Genomic DNA, 22209 nt, shown 5'->3' on the forward strand with positions numbered 1-22209 from the left:
ACACGAGGCAGATGTTTTGTGGCCTCCAATGTGTTTATTCTGTAAGATGAATCATGGGAATCCATGGTAGAATTGGTAAAATTGGCATAAAGCTACGGGGGACCAAATTGCAAAATATATTGAGAGGTCAAGTGCTTTTAAGTCTAGTAATACCTTTTTTTTTTTTTTTCTTTTAAGAATCCATCTTTGAGGTTGTGGAACAAATATGCATAAAAGGGTATTCATTGTTATGTTATTTTTATTTTCAAGAATTTGGGCAATAAAGTGTTACTCATTAGTAATATGATTAGCATGGGTAGAGCATTGGTATCAAACAACAATGACAACAGGAAAAACCCATAAATTGAGAGGAGGTCAATGGGGATTGGATTGGGTCTAAATTGCAGAACATTATATAGTTGCAGAAAAGAAAGAGCTCTGAGATAGATATGAGAAGATGACCATGATATGTTGTCACACAAGAGAAAGAAAAATCTTACAGTGTGCATAATGCATCTATTTAAGTAATAATACAAAGAGGAACAAATAGCTATGTGTGTGTGTGTGTGTGTGTGTCTGGTAATGTACAAGAAGAATACTTGAAAGAAATACAAAATCTAGTTGAGAACCACAACCATTTACCAAGACTCTGTCAGTCTGGATCTTATAAAGGTTAACATGGATTGCCAACTTGTAAGGATCCAGAATCACCCAGAAGGCAAATCTCTGGGCAAATACCTATGAGGGATTATTAAGATCAAATTAGATCTGTAGAAAGACCCACCTTAACTGTGGGCTGGCACCATTCTATGGACCTCTATCCTAGACTGAATAAGAAAGTGAAAATGGAGCTGAATACCAAGATTTATCTCGATCTGTTTCCCTGTGGTCAGTGCAATGTGACCAGCAGTCTCAATCACTTCCCCATCACGATGGGCTGTGGACCAAAATAATTCCCCTTATGTTGCATCTTGTTAGGTATTTTGATACAGCAGCAGCAACAGCAGCAGCAGCAGCAGCAGCAGCAGCAGCAGCAGCAGCAGCAGCAGCAGCAGCAACAACAACAAACTAATACAGATAGTAAGAATTGAAAGTACAAGCAAGTATCCAAATGATTTTGATTTATTTTTTTTTTACTATTCTGAATGGACATTTCTTTTCTCCTCTGGGATCATCTTGCACAAACACATGGTTTGTTCATTATAAGAAATTCTCCAGAGACTCACTGATATCATTGGAAGGTATAATGGGTTTTTTTTCTGAATATTCTTTGAATCTCTTAGTCTCAAAATCCGTATTTTGATGATTCTACCAATCTTGGGTTGTTGGATTATGATCTCTCTTCATTTTTATGAAGCTCCTACACTGATAAGTCAGTCTTAAGCCATCCTCAGTAAATTTTTACTTCATTTTATACTCTCTAAGACACTACATGTTCTGGGTTGTGATGTTTTCTAGTAAGGCAGTAATTAACTGTTTTTCCTTCAATGGAGTAGGAAGTGGTTATTTTGAGGCTTTGTATGTATCTAAGGTTCAAGATAGGTGACAGAAGAGACATGAGAAGAGGGATAATTTCTTTTACCTTTATCTTCGTTGGGCATTTTTTTATACTATAGAATCATGTAAAATTACCTATTACCTATTAAAATTAAGTGAAGTTAAATATAAATGTAAGCTGTGCACGCCTTTAATCCCGGCACTCAGAAGGCAGAGGCAGGTGGATTTCTGAGTTTGAGGCCAGCCTGGTCTACAGAGTGAGCTCCAGGATAGCAAGGGCTACACAGAGAAACTCTGTCTCTAACACCCCCCCCCCCAAAAGAACAAAGCCCAAAACAAAGAAATATAAATGTAAAACAAGCAAATTAAAGGTTAACAATTAAATCTTCAAATCTCCTTACATTTTACTAAATGTTGATACCTGAATGCTATATTGTACATTGAGAAAATAGTTTTCAAAACTGGTGCAATATTGCAGGTTGTTGCTTAAGTTTTCATACTGACTATATTTGGAACATTTTTCATCTACCCCGTTCACTGATCATAGGTATTTCCAGTGCTGATTTTAATTCATATTTTTCAGAGCTAAGATACAAATTCAGTCTAGAGCCCAGCACTGTTTTTGACATCATTTCCAATATTGTGATTTTTTAACATGAACGTGTAATTCTAATTGGAAAGCCAATTACATTCAAACGATTCTGCTGCTGCCCTTTAGTATGATTTTCAGTGAGAGTTCTATATTCTCGGAAGGTAATAATGATTATGAATCATGACTGTCAGAAACATCCAGGATGGCTCAGCAAGAATTGCGTGTAATTTGTGAAGACACAAAGATATCCTTGGGCCTCAGTGGGATGATGCTTTCAAGATCTATTGTTGGAATTAAGGATTAACAAAAAGGAAATTGGTAAAAGGAAAGAGGAATTTGCAAAAATAGTGAGAATGGCAACCAGCTCTAGGAGGTTTTGACAGGAATGTGCTTTCTTTTCCCCTTTTATAGTATTAAAAGTATGGAAGGACACACACACACACACACACACACACACACACACAAGGGAGGAGGGGGAGGAAGGGGAAACAAGGGGAGGGGAGGGATACTGAGAGGGAAAGAGAGATGAAGAGAGGGGAGAGAGAGAGGGAGAAGGAGAACAAGAGAGGGAAGAGGGGGAGGGGGGAGAGAGGGTGAGAAGGAAAGGGAAGGGGCGGTGGGGGGAGGGGGGATGAGAGGGAGAGGGAGAGGAAGCCCATGAGGCTATGCTAGGCTAACCAGTATGAGAAAGTAACCCTGTGTGTCCTACCTTTTGCAGTCTAAGGGCTGAGGCAGGGATGAGGTTCCGGTAACTAATAAGTCCTAGACCGATTAGACTATACACACAACACACACACACACACAGTTTTAGTATTTTTTTTTTTTTACTTCACTAAATCTAAATCTGAGTTTAGAAAGAAAAGATCAATTCTCAAGGTATTACTGCCTAACTGTACATTTACATGATAATACCTTTTGAATGACATTTATAGTTTAACTGGCATCTCAGATACACCCTTCCTGCTAATATTCATTGTTCTCTCTGTAGTGCGTGATTTCACAGAGAATACATTCTTTCCCTCAATAGCTGTTTTTTTTAATTTAATTAATATTATTTGACATTTACTTACTTCTTTCAGACGTAAGTAGTTATCTGGTTTCTCATCAACATTAAATCCTATTGCATATTCAGGAGAGTTTTTTGAAACTGGTCCCCATCTGTTAGGCACACCCTCAGTTGGCTGCTTCAGCGAAATTCTTTGCTCATGAGCCTTTCTCCTTGCTCATAATCGTTTTTTTTCCTCTCTGTAAACTGACAAAGGTTGACATTTTTATATTGGCATATGGGATTAAAACTTCTAAAACTTGGGTATTAGATTTTCCTTTGTGGTTAGAGAAGTGGTTGGATTGAAATTCTGTTTATCTGTCATTGATTCTGATTAAAAACTTGTGGTAGCTGGGATGCCTGCTTTCTACAAAGGAATGGTATTGCCCTGAGTCTGAGCAGATCTGGAAGCCCTGATATACAGCCTGCCTGGAGGATTTTGAATGCAAAGTTGAGGTGACTTCTGGGAAAAAAAATGCTCTTAAGAGGAGAAGAAATTTGGATGGTGCTTAGAGTCTGTCTGCCACTGTGTTTATTTCCCAGTCCTATGGATATATACCTGCCTCTTGGATGAGAGAGAGGTTGTAAAAACAGGGACATTCACAGCCAAGCATCACCAACTAGCTCTGCGCACTATTGTATCTGATGGGAAGTGGTGAAATCATTTTGTACCATTTGTGTTGCATAATTCAGCACATATAGCCTGATGGTCATGGTGGTAGGGAGGGATCAGAGACGCACTAGGGTTTGCACAGCAGTTAACAAGGTCTCATCTTGTGTTGGGGTGAATAAGACTTCATTTGTTCTCCCAGATGTAAGTGTGAGATTTTGCTGGAAGTAGAGGAACATTTGAGAACGTGGAGTGGAGCAGTTCTGAAGTTGGATCTATTGTCATGAAGTAAAAATTTAAATACGGCATCCATTTAATACGGTAATTAATTTAAATATGGTATCTCATCCAGGATGGGATTCAGGTTGGGCTGGTTTACAGTGGTTGAAATATAAAAAGATTTTGGAAAAGGACTCCCTTAGTAACTGGATTTGAGGGAGGGATGAGAAAACTAATGGCTATTAGCACCAAACTTTGAACTGTTCACCAACTGTAATAGATTTATCTTAGAGTGATTTCAGTGGAAATTGTAGTGAGTTCCACGTAGTTATAGGGAAGTAACATGCTTTCTATAGGAAGTATTGATATAGATGAGTGTCAGTGCCTTAGACCTTGAATCTGCCCAGGGACTTTACTGAGCAGTCTTCTGAGATGAGATCATTAATGATGACATTTGTGATGAGACACAGATCTCTCATCTATGTCTCTCAGAGCAGAGAGACATAGCATGTGCTATTCAAATTGCATCTCCTTTTTTTTTTTTTTTTTAAGCTGGGAGGTGAGGAGGGCCTTTTTTCTTCACAGCTGAAATTCTGAACTACTAGGTCATGTCGCCTGACTTTCACATCCCTGGGATAATGTGCTTAGAGCCCCAACTACCTGATGAATAGGTAAACAGCTGGGGGTTGCCAAGGTTCTCTTCCAACTTGGTGAAGTGGGAAGTTCTAACAGGAGGCTTATCTTCACTGGCCTACTGCATGCTTGTAAATTTCTCTTTAGAAGGAAAGTTATGTGGCAACTGATTTAAATACTTTGCGTAGGACTAGGAAGTGAGTGATCAGATAGAACCATCTAGTTCAGCGATTCTAGATTGTCCCCAATAAAAACCATGTTCTATAATTCCTGCCTCTATTGTCCAGGGGTTGCTTCATGTAAAAGATGTGAAAGAAGGGATTTGTTGTCTTTCTGGTTATTATCTGCAGGTTTTAGTATGCTTAGAAAAAATTCTAGATCTACTATAGCATTATAGACTTATTTATTGAAAAGTAGTAGAAATATAGAAGCTAAGAAAGTATTATTAAAATGTATTATCAACGGTTGATCTTAGAGCCTGAGCCACTGGTGGTATGTCTGTTCAGGAAAACTTCCCTGTGCCCATGTGTTTGGGGGCTATTTCCTACTTTCTCTTCTATTAGATTCAGAGTATTTGGCATTATGTTGAGGTCCTTGATCCACTTGGACCTGAGCTTTGTGCAGGGAGATAAATATGGACCAATTTGCATCCTTCTACATGTAGACATCCAGTTAGTCCAGCGCCATGTGTTGAGCATACTTTCTTTTTCTACTGTATAGTTTTGGCTTCTTTGTCCAAAATCACATGTGTGTGGTTTATATCTGAGTCCTCAGTTCCATTCCATTGATCAACCTCTCTGTCTCTGTATCAATACCATGCAGTTTTTATCATTATTCCTCTGTAGTGCATCTTGAGGTCAGAGAGGATAAGAAAGGTGTTGCTTCCTTAATTTCTTTCTCAGCCCATTTATCATTTGTATAATGGAAGACTATTTATTTCTTTTAGTCAATTTTATATCCAGCCACTTTGCTAAAGTGAAAAAGCTATAGGAGTTCTCTGGCAGAATTTTGGGGGTTGATTATGTATACTTTCATATCATCCACAAATAATGAATGATACCTCGACTTTTTCCTTTTCAATTTGTATCCCCTTGATATCTTCTTGTTGTCTTATTATGCTAGTTAGAACTTTTACTATATTGAATGGATAGGTAGTGAGTGGGCAGCCTTGTCTTGTCTCTGATTTTAGTGGGATTGCTTTAATTTTATCTCCATTTAATTTGACGTTGGCTATTGGTTTGCTGTATATTGCTTTTATTATGTTTAGGTAAGGGCCTTGAATTCCTGATCTTTCCAAGACTTTACACATGAATGCATGTTGGATTTTGTCAAAGGCCTTTTCAGGATCTAATGAGATGATCAGGTGATTTTTCTTCTTCTTTTTAGTTTGTTTATATAGTGGGTTACATTGATAGATTATTATATATTAACCCATCCCTGCATCCCTGGGATGAAGCCTACTTGATTGTGAATGATGAGTTTTGATATGTCCTCAAAGAACAAACTGTGCTTTCACTTTTTCCCTCCTTTTAACCTTCATATCCTCTCAGGCACGAAATACTGTCACTTGGTAAGTACATCTCAAAGGCTCTTGCGCTGAATGGATAGTGCTCCCCAGGAGTGCTGGAAACTCAGACTGAGGGCCTTGGGGGCAGCTTTTAGGTCATCAAGGATGTGCCTGGGAAGTGGAGTCCAGGGCCTCCATCTCTTTTCTCTTCCTCTGTCCTTTGCTTCTTGGCCATGAGCTGAGCACTTTTCTCCTCTGTACATTGTCTGTCATTGTCATCCATCATCTCTACTAGAGTCCCAGAGCAATGAGCCCAGTGGACCATGGGCTAAAAATTTGAAAACAAACCATTTCCCTCCGTAAACTGATTGCCTCCAGTGTTTGTTACAGTAACAGAAAGTTCATCAACACTAAACGGCACTAAACACTCAATAACCTCGTATTATGTAACGGTTATCGGTGAGCAGTATGAGTGAAGAGGCAGAGAAGTTATCAATGTCAGGGAAGACATTTTCAGAGATAGCCTGAAACAAAACCGTAGAGCCATTTGCAGAGCTCTGTGTGGTGTCCGGGTTGCAGTTTCTGACTGGATGCTAACTTGGCTGATGCTTTGTGTCAGGTCTCTTCCTTACCCTGGGTGTCTGTTCATTACTTTTAAAGTGAGTGGGTTGGACTAGGTGACTTGCAAATCTCTTCCTGTGCTCAAACCCACGATTGCATAATACCTTACTTAGAACATATGGGTGATTTGAATGATGAGAATTTGAATGAGGCTCATCAACATTTGGAGAATACTATCTCTTTTCATGCAGAGTAAGCAACGTGGGAGAATATGTGACATTCTCTTGATTTTTATCAGGTTAGGTATTTCTTTGTGCAAGGGAATGTATTTTTAAGGTCCTGCAAATGTTTTACTGGCATTTCCTCCAACTCACTTGTACTCCGGAAGGGACATTTATCCCCCACGTGTAATTTGCTCTTTTGTTGATGGATTTGTTTCCTAGGAAACCTATGATCAATTATGCTTCTCCACATACTTGGGGAGATACCCTGGACTTGATTTCATGTGTCTGTCGCTGGGTAGTATGTTCTCAGTCTGTGTGAGTGACAGAATCTAGAGTCAAGGAGGGCTTTAGTTTAGAAAAGTTAGTATATCACAAAATAGAGACAACTAAGGGCTAGAACTTGGTTTGACTATTCTTACCAGCATCCATCATGCCGTAGTAGTGCAAATGAAATGGGATTTCTGTAAATGAATATAGGGAGGAATTGACTTCTTTTCATCAACAACTGCCTTTCAGTGGCACTAAAAGTTACGTCTACTTTCTCTTCTGTGAGATACAGTGTACCTGATTTTATGTTAAGGTCCTTGATCCACTTGGACCTGAGTTTTGTGAAGAGTGATAAATATAGATCTATTTGCATTCTTCTACATGTAGACATCCAGTTAGTCCAGCACTATGTGTTGAAGATGCTTTCTTTTATCCATTTTATGGTTTTGGCTTCCTCAAGTGTTCATAGGAGTGTTGGTTTTATTTCTGAGCCTTTGATTTGATTCCATTGATCAACCTGTCTGTTTTTACACCAATACCATGCAGTTTTTAATCGCTATTGTTCTGTAGTACAGCTTGAGGACAGGCATGGTGATTTTCACAGAAGTTCTTTTATTGTTCAGGATTGTTTGGACTTTCCTGGGTTTTTGTTTGTTTGTTTGTTTGTTTGTTTTTCCCTAAGAAGTTGAGAATTGCTCTTTCAAGAGCTATAAAATTTCAAGAGCTATAAAAATTCTGTTGGAATGTTGGACCTAAGCCTTCCCACACCTATGTATTAGATATGTAGCTTGGTCTTCATGTGGATCCTGAACAACTGAAGTGGAAGGCTATCCCAAAAGCTGTTGGTTATATGTTGGATATGTTTTTTTTTTTTTTTTTTTTTAGCTGGGTTGCTTTGTCTGGCCTCAGTGGGACTTGATGTGCTGAGGGCGGGTGGGGGGGGGAGGGGCGTGGGGTACCCAGGGAGGGGGGATCCCACTGGCTTAGAGGAGGAGGGGAGGAGGGAATGGGGAAGTATTGTGGAAGGAGGTAACTGGAAAGGAAGCAGTAAGCAGGATGTATAGTGAGAGCAGGATGTAAAGTGAGTAAGTATAAAATTTTTAAAAAGTTACATCTATACATAATCATATTTCTAGATTTACATATATATCACTTAATGGCAGAGTTGTGGTTTAAGGAATACATCATTGGGTGATTTCATTATTGTGTGAACATAACAGAACATGGATAGCTGTAACACTGAGGGGCGAAGGAAGCTTTAAGTTTACCACTGTATATGTGGTCTACTGTTGCTGCGTCCTGCTGATGTGCTGACAGATGGGCCCTAAGCTTTGTAGCCATACACAAGATATACATAGATTACTTGCACACATTAGACTCAATGCACAACAAAGAAAGATCTGCTTCCTGACTTGTGTGACAGCTATAAAGTGTAATTCCATTTTTGTTCGCTATTCAGGTGGAAATCAACAAAGGTTTCATTATTTTTTCCTGCAGTTCTCCAAGCTTGCGAACAGTGGCGCTGCTGGCCCATTTTATTTCCCTCTTGCAAAGCAAACACACAGGGCGTTCACCTGCCTGGGTCATTAATAATGTTTACAGCAAGGCAAAGACGACAAAAACCCAAGCTATTCGACACCGTGACTCGGACATAGGCTGGAGTCTGCTTAGGTTCAGGCGAAGAGCTGCCAGCTGCTTCCTAGGCTCATGTCCACAGGTGTTCCACAACACTACGGCTTTACTCACTGAAGCACCCTTAGTTTTGCAGACAAGTGTCAGAGAATCCCTTTAGCTGAAAGGTCTGAGCTGATGGTAGCCTAACTGATCCTTGGATGCAGATGTGTGTTTTGTTTAATTAACTTCAGAAATCTCTCTGATATTTCAAAAGTGCAAACCAGATCGGGGTAGGTAAGAACTAACTCAGGAAGAGAAAGAAGCCCAGAGAAGAGGAATGGGTTCTACACATCAAAGCTTAGGAGTAGAAAAAGCAACGGTCTGTGGGTGAGTGGAAGCATTCAAAGACAAGACTAAGGGCATCAGACTTCTGCTCCATGTGATGGTCTGGGGTGTTCCCGCTAGAGAATCAGGTCTGTTTCTTTGCTCCTGGGTCTTTTTACATAATCTGACAAGTTGGGCTATCCTCCTTCCTCCTCTCAGCTGGAGTTTAAGGGAAGGCTGATCCTTCTTCAGGTCTGACTCTTTGGCTCTACTTTAGTGAAAGAAACAAGAACATCTGCAGAATGAAGGAGGCGGGCATTGCCCAGGGAGCCTATTTCCTTCCAGATAGTGTTCTGAAGGGATCCTTGGACACCTTTTTGAAAACGGTTTGCTGTAGCTTCTCATTCTCCTGCCCATGAACAAGATACCATCATGTGGTGTGTGGCGTGTGGTGTGTGTGTGTATGTGTGTGTGTGTGTACTCCGTTAGTGCTATCCCACCATTAAAATAGTCAGGATAATAGTAACGATAATTATAAAATTCTGACAGCTTTGAAGGCAGACCCTGCTGCTAGTTTTAAATTACAGGCAATGTTCTCTCCCTCTCTCTATAGAACAATAAAAGGGAAAAATACAAAAAGGCAGGCTGGGAAGCAGTATGTTACTCGTGCGTGGGCGGGATTGTCTAGGGAGTGTTTCCAGGGAACTCTGGCAGGAAGGCTCTTGTTTGTGAAGGGTTTCCCCTGCACTGCACTGTGGCAGGATAACAGATGGTCTCTGTACTGCAGAAGGGAAAATACCTTTTCTGTTCGCCAATGTCCTTCACTGCAGGCAAGCAAATTGCAGGGCCTTGCAGGCAGCCCTTCTGCTCTCTAATGCAGCCTTAGTCACGAGGCATCAGATTTTCTCTGTAGGAATAAAAATAGCCTCTTCACAATAGCCTGCGCGTGAAAGCCATCAGGCCCGAAGAGTGCCACATCTCCGTTTAGAGGGCAGCGTCTGTGGCGCTTGAGTGGGAAGCCAAGGGCATTTCCTTTGTGAGATTGTCAGAAATCTACAGACCCCTCCTCTTCCCCCACCGTGCTGACCTCATTCTCTCTGTCTTTAGGCTTGTACCAAGTGTGGAGACCTGAGACTGCAGGATACGGGAGCACAATTTTGAAAAGGTCTTCCTTGTTAGACCACAGGCTTAGCATACTTTAAAGGAAGCTAAGGAAAATGCAGCCACTGCTAGATGACTCTGAGACTTTAATTTTATAATTGTATTCTCTCTCTCTCTCTCTCTCTCTCTCTCTCTCTCTCTCTCTCTCTCTCTCTCTATCTCTGTCTCTCTCACTGTCTCTTACATTTGGGCAGGCCAGTGTTGCTCTNTCTCTCTCTCTCTCTCTCTCTCTCTCTCTCTCTCTCTCTCTCTCTCTCTCTCTTCCCCTTAGATGCTGTCTATTGCAAAGATCCAACAGAATGCAGCAAACCCGGAATCCTATACTGAGTTCTTACTACAGCTCTCCTGTGTACTTTCCCCTTCCCAATTGTAATGGTCAAAAGGCCGAGGTCCTCTGAGAAGGCCAAGCCAAAAAGCAGTGGCGTGGGTTGGAGAGTTTGTTCAGTGGTTAGGAGCTCTAGCAGAGGACCCGGTTCAATTCCCAGCTTCCATAGGATAGCTTGCAACTATCTTCAATTCCAATCACAGAGGATTGGACACTCTCTTCTGACCTCCTCTGGCACCATAGGTATACATAGCAGCAAAATACTCATACACATAAAATAATAAAATAAACCTTAAAACAATTTAGAAAGCAGTAGACAGGTGAACACTGTTATCCCTTAATGTACTTTGTCACCAACTCAGGGCAAGACGTGGTTTTATGACTTCTCTGGCAGGAATGAAGATATTCTTAAGTGACCCTTATATCTCTCCCTTAGGCTTTGAAACTATTGAGAAAACATACCCCCAAAGGATTGCACTGCCTACAGGAATCTCATATGGGGAGGGAGGAAGGCTGGGAGCTTGGTGCTTGTCTGAGGGAGTTTGTCTCCTGGAAGCTTAGGGCCCTGGGTGAGAGAGTGTTGATATTAGACCTCTTTGTTCCTCTTCCCACTGTGGCCACTGATTGCTGCTCAGTCCTTTTTTCCTGTTTTACTCTTCTGCTGAGAATGGGTGGTCAACTGTGGCTTGACAGTAGGCTGCCAGGGCTCAGGCCCTGATTCTAATAACTTCAGAAATAGTTCTGTCTCCTCTATTTCCAGCCTACTACTACTTTGGGAAATAGGTTGATACATTCTCTTCCATCATTGATAGCTCTTGATGCTTTGAGGCCCGGATACAGAATAGGAGGTACGAGGTGGTGCGTTTATATTTTTAGTGCAGAGCTGAAGTGTATGAATGCATTATAAACTTGCACATATGCAAGTTTTGAAACATATTATCAGCATTTTTCCTCCCTCTGGTCTTGTACTTTCTCTCCCTCCTGAATCTCTTCTTTAGTCCCTTTGTAAGAACGAGGGACTACTTATAAGCCACGTGCAGGTTTTAAAGCTAACAAATGACCTATTCTGTTGTCACAGATGTTTTAGAGCAGTGGTTCTCAACCTTTGGGTCAGGACCCCCTTGGAGCTCACATGTCAGATATCCTGCATATCAGATGTCTGCATTATGATGCATATCAGTAGCAAAATTACAGTGATGAAGTAGCAATGAAATAATTTTAGGGTTGTAGGTCACCACAACATGAGGAACTGTGTTAAAGGGTCAAAGCATTAGGTAGGTTGGAAACTACTGTGTAAGAGTGTTAGGAAAAAAATCCCATGCTGGCCTTTTAGTTTGCCTGCTTTCTAAGAACCTTGTGAGCTCTGTGGAAAGCAGTTGGTCCTGAGACAGGGAGAAGAGGCCCCTTGATGCAGTTATTTGTCAGCCATGATCTTAGTTTGTCAGTGTTGTTAACCTGCATTGCCTCTTCTCTCTGGTCAACATTCCAGATCCTTTTTATATCCTCCCTGGTGTCTGGTACTATAATGGTATTTCAGCTAATTTAATTATTAGAAAAAAGTATGTGTCAGAGAGCCAAGGGAAATGAAACATACAATTTTGTTTCTAGATTTCTGGCTACCAAACCATTTATATAACCTCTTCATCTTTCTATCCCCTCATAAGCTAGATGTAGACTTGATTCTGAGGAGCTACTCCTGTTATTTCTACAAAAATGTCAGGCTTGCTTGGAGAATGTTTTAATATAGATTATGAAATAAGATGCCAAGAAAACACAGTTTTGAAAAATCTTTTGTTTAAAACACATTGCTTCTCATAAAGCCTGAATAGAAAAGTCATTTAAAAAATGTTTACTGGTGATTATGATAAAAATATAAGGTTAGTCTTTTAAGAGAACAGAAATAGCAATTCATTGTTTTGAAATGTTATCTATAAGAAGTCTGTAAAGAGGTGAGGGGTTGTTTGGAAGTGTTTACGTCTGTAAGGAGTCTCTTGAGGTGGTGAGGGGAATATTTTTTCAGTGTCTTCAGAAGTCAGGCTTTGCAAATGTGTGTCAAAGAATACAGAAGGCAAAGTCATATAGCCGTTAAAAACTAGAGAAGAATTTGAGGGAAAGAGCACCAATTGAAGAGTTTTTGTAGTTGGCTTTTTTTTTCTGCAAATTCTGCTGTCTTCACCCAAAATCTATTTCTATGAGCAGAAGTAGATGTGACATCTGGAATTGCCTAAAATGTCATTAATTGATAGCTATCTAAACTGTGTCCCAGAGTCCTAAACTTTATAAGCTTATTATTCGACTATATTACTCACGAATGACATTTTCTTTGACTGGGGCTGTGTGGCTTTACAGTGGGAGCATAATTCAGGATAGCTCACAGAAGATGAGATACATCTGTAGATTTAAGGAAACTAATCTCTTTTAATCCTGTGACATATGTCGGCAATATGGGGATACACAGTGTTGACGTGTTTGATAGATGTGCCACTAGCTGTCATTTGACTCTAGTAATCATCCATTATTTAACCCTTCCAGAACATTCTTAATTTATCTAAACTTTTATAGGAAAGATATGGTTTGCTGAATATTTTGCCTCCATCCTTGAATTTTCAGGCTTTAAACCTTGGGACTATAAATATTATGGGATATAGGGAGATGTCTCTTTGCAAAACACAAGTGTTCGAGATAGATAGATAGATAGATAGATTAATTATGCTAGTAATTATTATTATTATTATTGTCTAGTTTGTTCTAAATGTTACACAAGTAAACTCTATAAGAGAGTCAAGAGAGCGAGGGAGGAAGACAAATAGTCATGATAGGGCAGAGAAAGATTTAAAGGTATTGGCATTGAAAACTGGAGTTTATGTAGGTTTGAAGGACATTAGGGCTGGGTTTTTCTCATATTTAAGAGCTTATAAAACCAATGAATGAAAATTAACACCCTAATTACTGGTCAGAAGAATATGGACTGAAGTCTCATTGCTGATCAAAGGAGGGCACATGACATTCTGAACTGCTCAGAAAGCCATTTGTTAATACCTGTTCCCTGAAGCTCAAAACTTTGTAAGATTGCTATCCAGCAGGAGGCTAGAAGAGTATATACCATAGCTCTTCCTCTAACAGTATGCTCCAATAGTCCCACCAATCACCCGGACAGGAAAACACTATCTAGTCTAGGGGTTTTAGAAGTAGTTTATGTTTGTTTGAAATGTAGGTGAAACAATAATCTCTTTGAGTATCACCTACTCTCATCCATCAATGGTGCTCCATTTTACTCTCTAATTCATTCTCTCTATTTTCTACGTATGTGTCTTTTCTGAATTCCTTTGAGGGAGATCACAAAGCCTGGGGAGGGGAAGGGGAGCCAGAGCAAGAATCAGAGGCAATACAATAAGAGGCAGAGAGAGACTGAAGATGCTGATTTAGAAGAGTTACAGAGCCATAACCCAAGGGATGCCAGATGACATCATAGGTAAGAGGTAAGTAATGGCTTCTCTTCCAGATTATCCTGCAGAAGTACAGATATGCTGACAGTGTAACTTTGGTCCAATTGTGCTGATTTTGCACTTCTAGTTTCTAAAACTCTGGGAGAATACATTTCTGATATTTTATGTTATTAAAATTTTGTAATTTATTACTGTACTAACAGATTGGTAGTTTTTAGAATAAGAAATGTTCACTTCCATCCTACATAGATACCTTAGTTCTTTGGGTTTCTATTACTATATATTACCATAGATGAGGTGACTGATAAATGAGATATATTTGATTCTCATAGTTACAGGGGATGGAGGTACAACATTAAAGTACTAGCAAATTGGGGTGCTGTCAGGGGTGGAGTTTGCTTAGGGCTACTTACTGGTTCATGCCCATGTCTCATTGGTGGAAGGGCTGGGTGAGAGTTCAATGTTGTTTCTTTTATACCTACACTTTCTTTGCCCAATGGTTCTACCTGATACAATCACATTGTGGATCAATTATTTAACATGTAAATTATGAGATGTGGTATACAAATATTCAAATTTTTAGTACTAAAAACACGATATACATTCCCAATCTAGATACCAAAAAATGGGGAAGTATAAAAACTAATGGTTCTCAAGACATCAGATACCAGGAAATGAAGGCAAGTGATATGAGAGAGAGAGAGAGAGAGAGAGAGAGAGAGAGAGAGAGAGAGAGAGAATAGGAATGCAGTTGGCAAAAACCATGCTTTTACCAGAGCATGAGGCAAATCATGGTTAGCTGCTGCCATGGACAGTCTAAAGCTGCTCCACATCTGAACACCTGGGATTAAAATGAAAGCATATTCTTTCAATATGCCTCTGTTCTTTAAAGAACCCCAAATTCCTGAGTTCTCAAAAATGTCACTACAGCATTTCCCACACCCCAAACAAGCTAACCAAAAGAAAGGAAGACCCGGATCCATAAAATTAGAGATAAAAATGGTTAATTATAAAAAATTCCAAGGAAATGGTTATTTGGGAATAATTCACAAATTTATATTCTCAAAAACTGAAAATCTAAAAGAAATAGCCAATTCTTTGGCCCACTTGGTCTATCAAGAAGCCGTAAATATAAACAATTATAATCAGTAGTGTTTTCTCTATGTAATGTCTATGATGAATTCACTGAGAAAGATATCTGGGAAAAAATTCTCACCATAACCACAAAATAAACAAACACAGGAATAAACCTGTCCACAGAGGTGAAAGACCATTACAATGAACAATTTGGCCTTGAAGAAAGAAATTAAAGACAGGGGAAGTACTGAAAAGACCACCTATGCTCATGGATTAGTGAAAGTAATAATAATATGAAAGTCTCCATCTAAGCAAAAGCAATGTAAAGATGCAATTTAATAACAGTCCTAATGACAGTGTCCACAGAACTAGAAAAGCAATTCCAAAATGATTTGGCAGCATAAGCAGCAGAAGGCTCTAAACAGCGAAAACATCCTTAGGAAAAAGCAATGCTGCATGTTTCTCCAATTCTATTCCATGGCCACTGGCACACTAACAGTCATGGAGACCAGTAAGATAGAGAACCCACAAAGAAATCATTCAGTTTTAGATAACTATTTTGGGGTGGTGGTGGTGGTGTGGAGGGAACATATAGAAAATGCAAACTGTAGGAAAGACAAATCTTTAACAAGTCGTGCAAACCTGGGTGATGACATGAAGAAAGGTAAAACCATATCTACACCTCTCCTTCTGCATACATAAATTCAAAATATACCTAGTGCCTTAACTCTCGACTGGAGACTTTGTAACTGAGAAAAAACACAAGTAAATACTTCATGATACAGGCATAGGAAGAAGTTTTCAAACTGGACTCTCAACAGTACAGGATCTCCTAACTATGACAAGTGTGGTTCAATGAAATTAAGATGCTTCTGCACAGTAAAAGGAACAATGACGGGAGTCCAGAGTGAGTCTGCAGAATGAAAAAATACCTTTTTCTAATTATGCATCAGACAAGAAATTCATACCAAGGCTACCCAAAGAACTGTAAAATTAAGTACTCAAAGCAACAACCTTCCAATCAATGAACGTGTTCATGAACTGAATCAACATTTCTCAAAGATGAAATATAAATGATCAATAAATACTTGGAAGAGTGTTCAATGGCCTTAGCCATCAGAAAAATGCAAATTTAAACACATGTGAGAGTCCATCACTTGCTCTCATCAGATATGGCAAAAAGTGCAGGAGAGGGTACGAGAGAAAGAAATGGAAGCCCCCTAAAACACTGAAATTAGTGCTACTACATAACTCTTCTGTACCACAGGAACTCTAGGTCATTATACCATGCATCATTTCATAGCTGCAATAGTCATTATATGTCCCGAGCTACCGTTCTTGCCAGCAAGAACACACTCCAACAACCGGATTCTTCTGCAGCAAAAGCTTTATTGCTTCTTCAGGAGGGAAGACCCAGACCCCGGAAAATGGCGTTGCTTATATAGCCCTCAGCCATGGCGTTTCAGCACCTGATGTGGCGTGTCAGCTCCTGATTTGTTGCTCGCCCATCACCCCATTACTATGCCCCAAGATGGGCAGTGACTAGGCGTGAGTTCACTCTCGCACCTGCGTACAAGGCTTGTTTACTAGTTAGGCACAGCGGAGGCCAGCGCCATCTTATAATGGCGATTGCTCGAGGCACGGCTCTCCACAATTATAGATAAGGAGCAGAACCAGTCTAGATGTTCAAGAGATGAATGGACAAAGAACATGAATTTCATGTACAGTGGGAGCAACACATTTGCAGGAAAACGGATGCCATTTGATCCTTTAATGTTTAGCAAAATAAGCCAGGCTCAGACGAGTACTGAGATTCCTTTCATATGCAGATTTGAAATGATACATGTGTGTATGTATATCTATTTGTAGGTCATAAAGCTAGAAAGAGGGTCATGAAGGGGAGTGGACGATCTTAAGGGAGGTTGGACATAGGGCAGTAAAGTAGACATAATAGATAAATTGAAGGAAGTACCACTTGGGGAAAAAAAAGAGAGCCAGCCAGAGACAGGAAGAGGCATGGGGAGAATAGTAGGGTAGAGGGAGGAATGATGTGTATGAAGATTCCATATATATCATTCCATTACAATGTATGCTAACCTAAAAATTCATTACAAAAATACAATTGTTTAGGGGCTTTCCATATAAAGGCAAAATTAACTTTAGACCAGACACTACTCTCAGTTTTCTAAACAAAGTTTAAATGCAAAATTCAAAAGGATAAAAATAATGCCAACGGGGAGGGAGGGCATCTAACTGTATCCTCCAGTCAAGTCCAAGGAAATTTATGGAAATATGGAATCATTCAGCATTTGTCAAGATACCGTTGTTTCTTTCCTCTGTATGTGGATGAGCTTCCTCCTTCCATGTCTCCTGACCACTGCCAAAGGAAAGAAGGACCTGCCTAGAGGAAGCCACACATTGACAGATGACTTACTTCTAGAACACATTTCCTGGTTAAGAAAATGGACCAACATCCTCTTCATTTGTTTTTAGCTTCAGTCATCTTTCAGGATTTCAGGAGAATTTGACTTACAGAAGCAATAAACACTGGCAATGATTAAGAAAAGGACCACTTTGTTCTGTAACTTATGGATGTCGGGGTGGAAAATGCCATGGCACTGCATTCTCGTTCCCTATTGTTATTCCGGTTTTATGACCATGCTGACCATCTGTCTTCATAAAAAAAAGCCTAATAGAGAAAACTGAACAATTAAGAAGCAATGAGAATCTTGTGAACAGTGTATGAGGAAAACACAGACTGCATTAGTAAAACCAAAATGAATGTGAATCAGCGATGTCTAGAGGAGTGCTCATCCATCTAAGGATGCTACTTAGCTAACATGGAGGCTTGATTGAAATCGTTTCAAAAATGTGGAAGAGAGGGCAGTTTGAGATAGCTTCAGTAAAGTGGTTTTAAAAGACTAATCTAACTGTGTTGGTGTATGGAAGGTCTGAGACTATGAAAAGGGGAGGGGCTTGGAATAGGTACCGCCTACAATGCAGCTGAATCATCCAGCCTTTGGGGAATCCTTGCATCATCACGTATTAGCACCGTGCTCCATTTATTTAATCTTGTTGGGCCTCAGTTCCCTCACATATAAAATGAAGATGGGAGTATCCACTTAAGAATAGTCTACAAAGCACAGAGCTTGTGCTCATTAATTGAAAAAAAAATTAAAAAAATAAGACATGAATTTGAAAGACAGCAATGGGGAAGGAAAGTACATAGGAATGTTTGAAGGGAGAAAGGGGGTGTACTGGCTGGTTTTGTGTGTCAACTTGACACAGGCTGGGTTATCACAGAGAAAGGAGCTTCAGTTGGGGAAATGCCTCCACAAGATCCTGCTGTAAGGCATTTTCTCAATTAGTGATCAAGTGGGAAGGGCCCTTTTTGGGTGGTGCCATCCCTGGACTGGTAGTCTTGGGTTCTATAAGAGAGCAGGCTGAGCAAGCCAGGAGAAGCAAGCCAGTAAGTACCATCCCTCCATGGCCTCTGCATCAGCTCCTGCTTGCTGGCCTGCTTGAGTTCCAGTCCTGACTTCCTTTAGTGATGAACAGCAGTATGGAAGTGTAATCTGAATAAACCCTTTCCTCCCCAACTTGCTTCTTGGTCATGATGTTTGTGCAGGAATAGAAACCCTGACTAAGCCAGGGGGAAGGGTAAAATGATGTAATTATGATTTCAAAAAATAGTTATAAATTATTTTTTTAAAAAAGAATAATTGCTAAGATGGAACTAATAAAAATATATATTAGCTGATGTTTTGGGATGACATTATAATAAAAAAGATTAAAAAGCCTCCAGGGTATGTCATGCCAATTTACTGACATTTCATAATTCAGATTTGTTTGGAATTTGATTTCATTGAACGAGCCAATAGAAATAAACCAGAAGGATCAATGATGGTTGAAATGCATTTCTTAAACTTTTATGGACTTCCCTTTTAAAAATGCACATTAACTACATCAAGTAGGCATGATAGGCTAGGCTGGTAGCCATGTTGGCATCCACATCTTTGTCAGACTCGCCATTACAGAGAAAGAGGGGCACAAAGGTTACAGTGACTCATCACAGCTTCTGTGATTACTTATAGCAGCTGTGCTAATCCAGATTAAAGGCATGAGAAAAAGTAACCACGAAGTCCAAATCCAGACTCACAAATCTACAAAGTTTACTAAACTTCCATGAAAGACAACTAAGGAAACAGAGTGCAGACTTGACATAGGTGTGGCATAGAAATAGGAAAGTTAGGTTTGGTTGTATCGCGGAATAAATTCTGAAAGCTCACATTAAACGTATGGAACATCACAGCAATTGAATACGTGGGGATTCTTTTACCTTCATAATCCAGTGCCAGTGATCTGTAAAGCTTCTGATATAGTCATCATAGAGTCTGCTCAAATATAATTGCTGGAACCTTCTTCCAAACCACTGAGAGAGAGAGAGAGAGAGAGAGAGAGAGAGAGAGAGAGAGAGAGAGAGAGANGAGAGAGAGAGAGAGAGAGAGAGAGAGAGAGAGAGAGAGAGACAGAGAGACAGAGAGAGACAGAGAGAGACAGAGAGAGAAGGCAGGGGTTGAGGACTATGGGACTATCTGGGAAAATGGAAAGGTTGGCTTGGGAGAATGATTGAAAAGGATGATATATTCATAAGCTGCCAAAAAAAGACAGCTTTTTAAAAAAATTAACATTTTTTATACTCCATATTTTATTCCCCCCAATCCACCCTCCAACTCTTCCACATCCCATACCTCCTCCCCATCCCCCTGTCTCCATGTGGATGTCCCCACCCCCCAACCCCACCTGACCTCTAAACTCCCTGGGGCCTCCAGTCTCTTGAGGGCTAGGAACATCATCTCTGAATGAACACAGACCCAGAAGTCCTCTACTGTATGTGTGTTGGGGCCTCATATCAGCTGGTGTAGGCTGTCTGTTTGGTGGTCCAGTGTTTGAGAGATCTCAGGGGTCCAGATTAATTGAGACTGCTGGTCCTCTATTGCCCTTCTCCACAGCTTCTTTCAGCTTTCCCTAATTCAACAACAGGGATCAGCTGCTCTGTCCATTGGTTGGGTGCAAATATCTGCATCTGACACTTTCAGTTGCTTGTTGGGTCTTTCTGAGGGCAGTCATGCTAGGTCCCTTTCTGTGAGTGCTCCATAGCCTCAGTAATAGTGTCAGGCTTTTCAACCTCCCCTTGATCTGTATCTCATTTTGGGCCTGTCACTGGATCTTCTTTTCCTCAGGCTCCATTTCCATTCTTGTAATTCTTTCAGACAAGAACAATTATGGGTCAGAGTTGTGACTGTGGAATGACAACTCCTTCTCTCACTTGCTGTCCTGTCTTTCTACTGGAGGTGGGCTCTATAAGTTCCCTTTCCCTACTGTCAGGCATTTCATCTAAGGTCTCTCCCTTTGAGTCCTGAGAGTCTTTTACCTCCCAGGTATCTGGTACAATCTGGAGGGTCCTCCCAACCTTCTATTTCTTGAGATTGCCTTTTTCTGTTCTTTTTGCTGGACGTCAGAGCTTCAGTCCTTTTCCCTCACCCAAAACCAGATCAGGTTCTCCTCTCCCTACCCAACACACCCCTTCCCTGTCCACTTTCCCTCCCAGGTCTGTCCCTCCCTCCCCACTTGTGATTGCTTTCTTCTCTCTCACAAGTGAGACTCAGGCATCCTCACTTGGGCACTTCAGCTTGTTGAACTTTTTTGAGTTCTGTGGACTGTATCTTGGGTATTCTGTACTGACTGATAACCATTTATTAGTGAGTATGTACCATGCATTCCCTTTTGGGTCTGAGTTACCTCACTCAGGATGATATTTTCTATTTCCATCCACTTGCCTGCAAAACTCAGGATGTCCTTGTTCTTAATAGCTGAGTAATTCCATTGTGTAAACAAAATTATCGATTCTTTGTGAGTTTCACATCATGTACCCCAGTCCTGCTCATCTCCTTATCCCCTCATATCCTTCCTTTGCCTTTGCAGCCTTGCCCCAAATAAAAGACACACAAACATACCACCACCTCTACCACTACCACCAACAGAAAGCATAGAAAACATTTCATCATGGAAGCTGTAGTGCGTCATGGAGTGTCCCACAGTATATCCCTCTGTCTATACACCTTCACTTGCAAATCTTCATTACAATAGGTCATTGTTTTGGTCCTAGATTTCTGGTTTCTGTGACAACACCAACATCGTATCCTTACTGAGACTCCTTCTGTTACCCTGTTGATGCTCTATGTCATGAAGACCCTGCAGCTTTGGATCAGCAGAACTGGCCCTTTCACACATCCCAACCATTCACAGAGGATATGGATTTGGGGTTGGGTCCACTCAGAGTCCTGGGTCTGGGCCTGGGTGATAACTGAGATGGTCAGCACACTGGCTTGCCTTTATCTGTACCACTAGGTCTATCTCTCCAGCACTGCTCTGTCTAGGTCACTCAATGTCTCCATCAGCAGGAGGCAGGGACAGCTCTCCTGCCCCCATGCACTCAGAGCCAGCTCACCCTTATCTATGCCCCCAGAGCCAGCTCCACTGTGCCGCCCAACTAAAGTAAAGGGACATATCTCCCACTCTCATTAACATCTGGGGTCAGCTCTCCAGCTTGCCTCAGGTGGTGAGGGACAAAGTGGGTTGAGAACATCTGGTGGGGCCATTGCTCCCTCATCCCCACCCCTGCCACCAGGGCCAGATCTACTGTGCTGTTCAGTGAGGTACAGGACCAGTTCTCCTGATTGATGTAGCCTACAAGGGGAAGAGACAACCCTCCTGTTCTCACGACTTTAGGGTCAGCTCTCCCACAGTATTCTTACCCTTAGAGCTGGCTCATTTGATCCCCCCATCACCAGGGTCAGCTCTGATGTCCTGTTCAGGAAAGTTATAGGGCCTGTTCTGTTGCCCGCTTTTGTTCCCCCTGGTAAGAACACACTCAGGGCAACCGGAATCTTCTGCGGCACAAGCTTTATTGCTTACCCCATCAGGAGCCAGTGGAGAAGAGAGCCAGAGAGAGAGAGAGATGGCGGAGCCCCCTCCCTTTTATGGAGGACTGTCCTCCGCCTCGGACGTGTCACTCCCTGATTGGCTGCAGCCCATCAGCCAGAGTTGTCGTCACGGGAAAGGCAG

The sequence above is a fragment of the Mus caroli genome, chromosome 18, assembly GCF_900094665.2.
Source record: "Mus caroli chromosome 18, CAROLI_EIJ_v1.1, whole genome shotgun sequence".
NCBI lineage: Eukaryota > Metazoa > Chordata > Mammalia > Rodentia > Muridae > Mus > Mus caroli.